Source organism: Arachis ipaensis, chromosome B1, assembly GCF_059453495.1.
Source record: "Arachis ipaensis isolate K30076 ecotype BB chromosome B1, ASM5945349v1, whole genome shotgun sequence".
NCBI lineage: Eukaryota > Viridiplantae > Streptophyta > Magnoliopsida > Fabales > Fabaceae > Arachis > Arachis ipaensis.
The window spans coordinates 140231522-140240793 of record NC_142436.1 but is presented as its reverse complement, the minus strand read 5'-3'; the positions used below and the strand labels follow the sequence as shown (position 1 = coordinate 140240793).

Here is a 9272-nt window from a genome sequence, read left to right as displayed (position 1 = left end):
AAATTATTAATTGATACTAGAGCATTTTTAATCTTTAAAAGAAAAAGTAAACGGTGATATTTGAGTAAAAGGAAATATGGAATTTAATGTTTTATATTTATAAGGATACAAGAAAAGATAGTTAGACTCAGGGACAGATGTACTTAGCAGGTAGTGGGGGCAACTGCCCCAATGAAATTGAAAAAATTAATTAATAATTCTTAGTGAAATATTTAATTTGTCCCCATTATCCAATTAATTTTGACTCCACCCTTTAAATTTCTAACTCTTCTCCTTCTCCCATTTTTTAATTTTGTTTTTTTTGCTCCAACCTCTAACTTCCAACCTCCGCTTTCAGACTCCAGCCCTCCAGATTTTTTGCCGCTACTCGCCTACTCCGTCAGTTTTTCTGTGGCTGTCCCGTTCAGCCTTTCTCCCGCGCCGGCTCTGCCTCCGTCGATTTCTCCTTGCATCGCCGCGTGCCCGCGTCTGATTCTGCCACTGCGTTCCTTCAGCATCTGGTTTTGTCTTCTTCTTCTTCTTCCTCGGTCTTCACAGCTTCAATCCTCGTCTGGTTCTGTCTTCCCATTCCTTCGGGCTTCGGCATCTGGTTCTGTCTTCAGCAGTTCAGGGTGCGGGACTGCGGGGTGCTGCTGGTTCTGCCGCTGGATGCTGGTTCTGCCGTTGGGTGCCGCACGGGTGTTGGGTTCTGCCTCGTGGAGTTCAGGGTTCTACAGTTCAGTCTGGACTTTTTACTCTTGCCTCTTAGTACATGCATTCATGATTCATGAATGATGATTGTTAATTGCTTTTTGTTAATTGCCTCTTGGGTTCTGCAATTTAGTTTTGTGATTCTGTCTATGTAATTGTTGCTGTTGGAATTTAGAAATCAATTTTGTTGCGTTGGAATTTAGTTCATTAGTTGTTGGTGTTGGAATTTTGTTGCAGTTTAGTTCATTAGTTGTTGCTGTTGGAATTTAGAAATCAATTTAAATGACACATGATTATCAATTTTGTATATATAATTTTATACTGTATTTTAAATTTGTGTAGAATTGTGAATTATTTATATTAGTCAATTAACTTAGGTTTATAATTTTATCCTATTAGTAATGGAGAAATATTTCAAAAGAACTTCATTGTCGGAGGTTGGATCTCAAAACAATTCGTCGACCTCTTCTAACAAAAGGAGGTTTTTAGAATTCGAAGTAGAGAGTCTTATAGCAGATCCAGAACAACGACTAAAGATTTCAAGTTATCATCCGAATGACAGAGACAAAGTTAGGTGTGCATATTTGTAAAAAGGTCATTGTCAACCAAGGACTCATGATTTTTCGCAAATTGCTTTTAGTTCTTCTTTTCGAAGGTTTAATCCAAATTGGTTTGATGACTATGGCAACTGGTTAGAGTATAGTATATCAAAAGATGCTGTTTTTTTTGTCTTTGTTGTTATCTTATGAAACCTGATACTGAAGGTGGTGATGCTTTTGTTACTAATGGCTTTTCAAATTGGCCAAAAAAGAGAGACTACAAACTCATGTTGGGATTCATGATAGTGCTCATAATCAAGCTTGGAGAAAATGTGAAGCACTTATGAAGTCAAAACAACACATCAGTGCTGCTATTGAAAAACAATCTGAGCAAGCTAAAAAGAATTATCAAATTCTCTTGATAGCCACAATTGGTTGTATTAGATTTATTTTGCGACAAAGATTGGCCTTTCGTGGTAACGATGAGACAGATGATTCTATTAATCAAGAAATTTTTTTGGAACTTCTAAACTTTCTTGGCGCAACATAATGAAAAGATTGATCGTGCTTTCAAAAATGCTCGTGGGTATCTTAAACTAAGAGCACCCTCAATTCAAAAAGATATTGTAAGAGCGGCTACAAGTGAAACGACAAAAGTTATTGTTAATGATCTTAGGGATGAATTGTTTACTGCTTTGATTGATGAAGCCCGCGATATTTCTATTAAGGAGCAAATGTCAGTTTGTTTAAGGTATGTGAATAAAGAAGGACAAGTTAGAGAGCATTTTCTTGGTCTTGTTCATGTTTCTAATACTAATGCTTTATCTCTAAAATTAGCATTGGAGTCATTATTAGAAACATATCATTTAAGTTTATCAAGAATACGTGGACAAAGATATGATGGTGCAAGTAATATGCAAGGAGAATTTAATGGTTTAAAAACTTTGATATTGAAAGAAAATTCTTATGCTTTCTATGTGCATTGCTTTGCCCACCAACTTCAGTTAGCTCTTGTAATGGTTGCAAAAAAATAATTTCTTTGTTTCCTTCCGTGGTCAATGTTCTTGAATATGTTGAGGAAGATGGAAATAATTCAGAACAAAGAGCTGAAGCATGTCATTTATTGAATATCATTCAATCTTTTGAATTCATTTTTAACTTGCACTTGATGAAAAATATCTTGGAAGTTACTAATGAGTTATCTCAAGCATTACAGAGGAATGATCAAGACATTGTAAATGTTATGGCATTGGTTAAAGTGTCTAAGCAACGGTTGCAAAATATAAGAGATGATGGTTGGTCCCTTTTACTTGATGAAGTCTCATTGTTTTGTGATAAACATAATATTATTGTTCCAAAAATGGATGATATATTTGTGTCACAAGGAAGATCAAGACGCAAAGCTCATAAGATCTCAAATTTGCATCATTTTTAAGTTGAAATATTCTATCAAGTAGTTGATAGACAACTTCAAGAACTCAACAATCATTTTACAGAGTGAATACTGAATTGCTTCTTTGTATAGCTTGCTTGAACCCAAGACACTCATTTTTTGCGTTTGATAAGGAGAAGTTGATCGAGTTAGCTCAATTCTATCCATTAGAATTTTCTTCCACTCAACTTTTGGCACTTGATAGTCAACTTGATAACTTCATATTAGATGTGTGTTCTGATGATCAATTCTCAAACTTAAATGGGATTGGTGCTCTTTTTGAGAAATTGGTTGAGACTCGAAAAAATATTGTTTATCAATTAGTGTTTTTTCTTTTGAAATTAGCTTTAGTTTTGCTTGTAGCAACTGCATCAATTGAAAGAACCTTTTCTGCTATGAACGTCATAAAGGGCCGGCTTCGTAATCATATGGGAGATAAATTTTTAAATGATTGTTTAGTCACATATATAGAAAGAGAGATATTTGATTGTATTGACAATGAAAGATTATTCAATCATTTCAAAATATGAAATCTAGAAGAATGGAATTTTAAATTATTTGTTATTATTTTAAATTATTATTTTATTGTTTTAATTTATTGGTTAAATAATTTGAGGAGTTATCATATTTTATAATATTATAGTAAAATTATAAAAATTATTATTATATTATATATATATTTTTTCCCACAGCCAAAATTTTCTGGATCTGTCACTGATTAGATTAAATCTCTAAAGTAGTCTTTTGAATTGGGTCTTTGCATTAATTTTATTCTCTAGATTTCAATTACACTAATTTGACTTCTCAGATTGAGCACCAAGTTATATACAAGTCTTTTAGTCCATTTCCGACATGAGTCAGCAAATGGACTACTAATGTGGCATAACCACTGTCATGCAGTCAATGATGATGACTAATTGACGTGGCTAATAATGTATAATTCTCCAATTTAGTCTTTATCTTCATTTATGACCCTAAAAATGATGCTTCTTCCTTTTTGTCTTTTACTTCTATCATGTTTCTATAAATTTAATTCTTTTTTATCTACTATACTCTATTCATTCACTTATTACTCTTTTTTCTCTACAACAATCAAACCCAACCAAAGAGTAAATAAGAAAACATAAGAAAATAAAGAGAAAAAGAAAACATAGGTCAAAATCCTCACCACCATACACATCTCATTTCATTATTATTCCATTAGCATCCTTCACGGTTAACACAATTAGTCCATGGTTGCTAACGACATCATCAAAGACAACAACATCCACACAGGAATAAATGAATATAAATGAATAAAAATACATAACAAAATTTAATGTTATAAATATTTCTATTACTTCTTTCTTTAAAGTTCCCTCCTTTAACATCCTCATCATTCACAAAAACACATTTTTATTAATTTTATGTTTATTTCTCAACACCTTCATTTAACGAAGAACACTTCTTCCTCTTGATTGCGAGGTTTTTCGAAATTCTCAAATCTTTATTGAAATGAGTTGTTGTTTATTATTGTTGAGCCTTTTGATGACTATCTTTTGGTATTAGTCGAGGACTAGACTGGATCGGGGAGGGATGAGGTTGTGGCCAAAATGGCTCTTCGGTGGTGTGGACCCACGGTTGAGAGGAGAACAGACAAGAAGCTGATGACTTTAAGGTGGTTCCCAATTGATGATGGTAACAAACTTATGATGTTAGGCCAATGAATAAGAGGCTTTAGAAGCCTCACATTGGTGTTCTTGAGATTGGAATTTTGGGTGCCACGGTGCTTATGTATGTGAAATTGAAATAAGGTAAAGGGGGTGCTATTGATTCCTATTGTGTTGCAAAGTGATACGGCCATTACAATTTCGATATCATAATTTGGCATTATGTACAATAACGCGATATTATACACCATAACTCGGCACTTTACGTTATAACTCGGCGTTATACGTTACAATTAGACTCAACGGACTACATCATGGAATAAAAACGTCCGACCAGACATTATCACCGATTAAAACCTATTAACTGCTTTTCAATTTAGATGATCAATAGAAACATAACCGACCTATTTTATCTCACCTATAAAGGTATGATATTTTCTCTTCAAACGATACACTGAAATTCACAGTACTAACTTAAGCATCGAAGTACCTTTTGCAGGTACACCTCCCATTTTTGTTCACTCTCCCCATAAGCATGTTACAAGCTCGGACTCCCAGAACTCACAAGTTTGGTGTCAAAAGCTATAATTCAGCGCCATCACCAAGAACCGAGCTCCCTCCAAGGTATTCATACAAGAACAATTGGCGCCCACCTTGGGGCCGAAGATATAATCCCTTTTTCTTTTCATCGGCCTCAATGTTTCCACCTCCAACCATGCCTGATCAACTCCCACCTACACCAGCCAAACACCTTCGGATGGTAACTGAGTTGCAACAAGCCAACCAGTGCATGGCGGAGGAGAACCAGCAAATGGCGAACCAGATCGCCGAGCTAACCAATGCTTGGATTGAAAACAACAACGATGGTTGTCAAGAACCAACGGAAGAACACCAGTCTGGCCCAACACACGTATCCGAAACTGCTTGAAATGAAGAAGGTCGAGCTCAACAAAATGAAGAAGCTCGGCCAAAAAACAAAAACGTTGTACCTGACGATCCTATTGGGTCATTCACGGCCGAAGTGATGAACTTTGAGTTAACCAGAAGGTTTACTTTACCAACGATCCTAACTCCCTACGATGGATTGGGCGACCCAACAAAATATATCAAAAAGTTCAGATTCATAATGATAGTAAATGGTGCATCTGATAAAATTTTATGCCGTTGTTTTCCATCTTATTTAGATGGTCCTGCACTTGATTGGTTTTGTTCTTTGCCTACAGATTCCATTTCTCATTCTTAGGAACTTGCGAAGCTCTTCGAAGAGAATTTTGCTGGCTCGGCCATATACCTACATGATTCTGACTACCTGAACACGATCAAACAAGGTTAGAACGAAAGCCTCAAAGACTACATGACTTGCTTCACAGAGATTGTCATGAGTATACCTGATTTTCACCCCGAGGTACACCTGCACACCCTTAAAAGTGGACTCCGTCCATGCAAATTTCAAGAAACTATTGCTGTAGCCAAGCCGAAAAACCTTGGCCAAATTTTGCAAAAAAGCAAAGCGTCAGATTGATATTGAAGAACTCCAACAAGTTCGGAAAGTCGAAAAACCACAATACAAGGAGGACAAAAAACCACGGGACAGTAAGAAAAATTTTAAACCTACTCCCTGATATGATTCTTATACTCAGTTCAATACCAAGCGAGACGACATCATCAATGCAATCCTATATTCCAAGTTGATCAAGCCACCCCGGAAGGCCGGCAACTATCCAGACTCAAAAGGTGCAGACAAATCAAAGTATTGCACTTTCCATAAAAATATATGGACATACCACTGATGAGTGTGTTATCGCCAATGACCTGTTGGAATGACTAGCTCAGCAAGGTCATCTCGATAAATACATCAGCGGTCATATTCAATGACGTGCTCCTCACGCTAGCGATCACAACTCGGCAGGACATCACAGCCGAGACAAAGAAAAGGCGAGCTCAAGTCATCCTGAACAGTTAAGAGGAGTTATTAACTGTATTTCTGGAGGTTTTGCAGGTGGAGGTGCTACAAGCTCGGCAAGGAAGTGCATTTACCGAGCTATGTTATCAATAAAAGCTAGTCCAAACAATCCTCAAACGCCTTTACACTTTCCTCAGATGACGTTTCAAGCCTCCGACTTCAATACAACTACGACAAAATCTTGATGAACCTGTTGTAATCTCCATCCAGTTAGGAGATCTCCTGGTTTAAAAAGTATTACTAGACCCGGGGAGCAGTGCTGATGTTCTTTTTTATTCAACATTCCAGAAGATGAAGTTAAGCAATAACATGCTACAACTTTCCACTGGAGACCTGGTCGGCTTTTCCGGTGAAAGGGTCCCTGTTTTGGGATATGTATGGTTACAAACCACACTTGGTGAGGTTCCCCTATCAAAAACATCAGATGTTCAATATTTAGTAGTTAACTGTTTTAGCCCTTATAATTTGATCCTTGGCCGACCTTTTCTAAATAAGTTCGGCGCTATTGTTTCTACAATTTATCTTTGTGTTAAGTTCCCTTTCCAGGATGATACTATAGCAACCATTCACAGTTACACTCGTGAAGCCAGATATTGTTACAACAATAGTTTCAAAAGACCCAACAGAAATATTCATGCATATATACACAGCATCACCAATCAAGACGAATTCCCAGTTATGGCTGACCTTGATCCAAGGGCGGACGTTCTCGAACGACCCACCCCAACGGAAGACTTACAAAAATTTATTTTTCAGATAGATCGAAAAAATTCACCTACATAGGATCTACATTAAGCTCGGAGAAAAAAACCTCATTTCAAGCATTTCTACAACAGAATGCTGACCTATTTGCTTGGACCTCTGCGACATGCCAGGCATTGACCCATCTGTAATCTCTCATAAGCTGGCATTGGACCCCTTTGTCCGACCTATAGCACAGAAGAAAAGAAACATCGGCCTTGAACGAAAGCAAGGCCCCTTGGAGGAAACTAAGAAGATAATCAATGCCGGCTTCATACAAGAGATCAGATTTACGACATGGTTGGCAAATGTCGTCATGGTTAAGAAACATGACGGTAAATGGCGCATGTGTGTTGATTTCACCGATCTCAACAAAGCATGCCCAAAAGATTCCTACCTACTACCATATATTGATTCTTTAGTAGATAATGCTTCGGGCTATAAAATCTTAAGTTTTATGGATTCATATTCTGGTTATAATCAGATTCTTATGCATCCATCCGATCAAAGTAAGATTGCTTTTATTACTAAATACGGAAATTACTATTATAAAGTTATGCCATTTGGTCTTAAGAATGCAGGTGCAAATATCAATGCCTCATGGACAAGGTATTCGCCACATAAATTGGCAGAAACCTCGAAGTTTACGTGGACGATATGGTAGCCAAAACAAAGCTCGGCAACAACCATCTTGACGACCTTGCAAAAATATTCCATCAAATCCGAAATATAACATGCGGTTAAACCTAGAGAAGTGTGCCTTTGGCATGCAAGGGGGCAAATTCCTCGGCTTCATGCTTACCAACCGAGGAATCGAAGCCAACCCGGAAAAATGCCGAGCTGTGTTGGATATGACAAGCCTACAAACTATCAAAGAAGTCCAACAATTAATAGGGAGACTTGCTGCACTTTCCAGATTCCTCCCTTGCCTAACTTCTAAATCTTTCTATTTTTTTCAAACATTAAAAAAGAAAAGAGCTTTTCATTGGACTGATGAATGTGAACAAGTTTTCACAACTATAAAAGAAACTCTATCAAAACCACCTATGTTACAAACATCCTTCCAAGGGGAACCACTCTTTTTGTATTTATCTATCGCTGACTGGGCTATAAGCTCTGTTCTTATTACAGAGAGACAAAAGCAGCAACTACCGATCTATTTCACTAGTAAAACTCTGCAACATGCCGAACTTCGCTATCCGAAGATCGAGAAGCTAGCTTTAACTTTGGTGTTCTTGGCCTGAAGACTTCGGCCATATTTTCAAAGTCATGTCATCTATGTTCGCACAGATCAACCCTTACAACAAGTCCTTCAAAAACCATAATTAGCTGGCCAACTAGTAAAATGGTCGGTTGAGCTCTTTGAGTTTGACATCCGATATCAGGGGCGAGGCCCCATAAAATCTCAATATTTGGCAGATTTCATCGCCGAATTCACAGTTCCAATCTACACCGAAGTCTCAGTCCAATGGTCTTTGTATGTAGACGGTTCATCTAATCCACAAAGGTGTGGAGCCGGAGTTTTACTTGAAGATGAAAATGGTACTGTCATAGAATAATCTCTACACTTTTCTTTCAAAGCAAGCAACAATCAAAGTGAGTACGAAGCTCTCATTGCTGGCCTCAGGCTCGCTGTTGATTTAAATATTCCCGAACTCGAGGTATATTGTGATTCCTTGCTCATTGTACAACAGGTAAACGACTTGTACCAAGTAAAAGATCCTTTACTATCCAAATAGCTTGCTGTTGTTCAAAACTTAATTTCAAAATTTTCTAAATGTGAAATTCAACATATACCTCGGGAGAATAACAGCCGAGCTGATATTCTATCTAAGCTCACCAGTACCAAAACAACCACATCGTCACTTCACCAATCCATGCTACTTAAACCAAGTATAAAACTAACAGAAATTCTAAGTGTCATACAGGATGCAGATTGGAGAACACCTTACATAGCCTATCTCAAAACTGGAATATTACCAGGCAAAATCCAAAATACTTGGCACTTTCGCTGACAAGCTTCATTTTATACAATATATAACAATTGCCTATATAGACAAGGATTTTCTCGTCCTCTGCTTAAATGTCTCTCTAGATCAGAAGCCAACCTTGCGCTGGCCGAAGCACATGAGGGAATCTGTGGCACACACCTCGGAGCCCGAAGTTTATCCTCGAAGATACTCCGAGCTGGCTTCTTTTGGCCAACATTGCAACAAGAATGTAAAACAAAAGTGAAAAGGTGTGACAGCCAGAAGCAC

At 37.3% G+C, this 9272-nt stretch overlaps 1 pseudogene; it reads left to right on the top strand.

Moving 5' to 3' along the window:
- The first annotated feature begins 1091 nt into the window (after nucleotides 1–1091).
- Nucleotides 1092–2263, top strand: LOC148578612 (uncharacterized; annotated as a pseudogene).
- Nucleotides 2264–9272: the final 7009 nt, after the last annotated feature.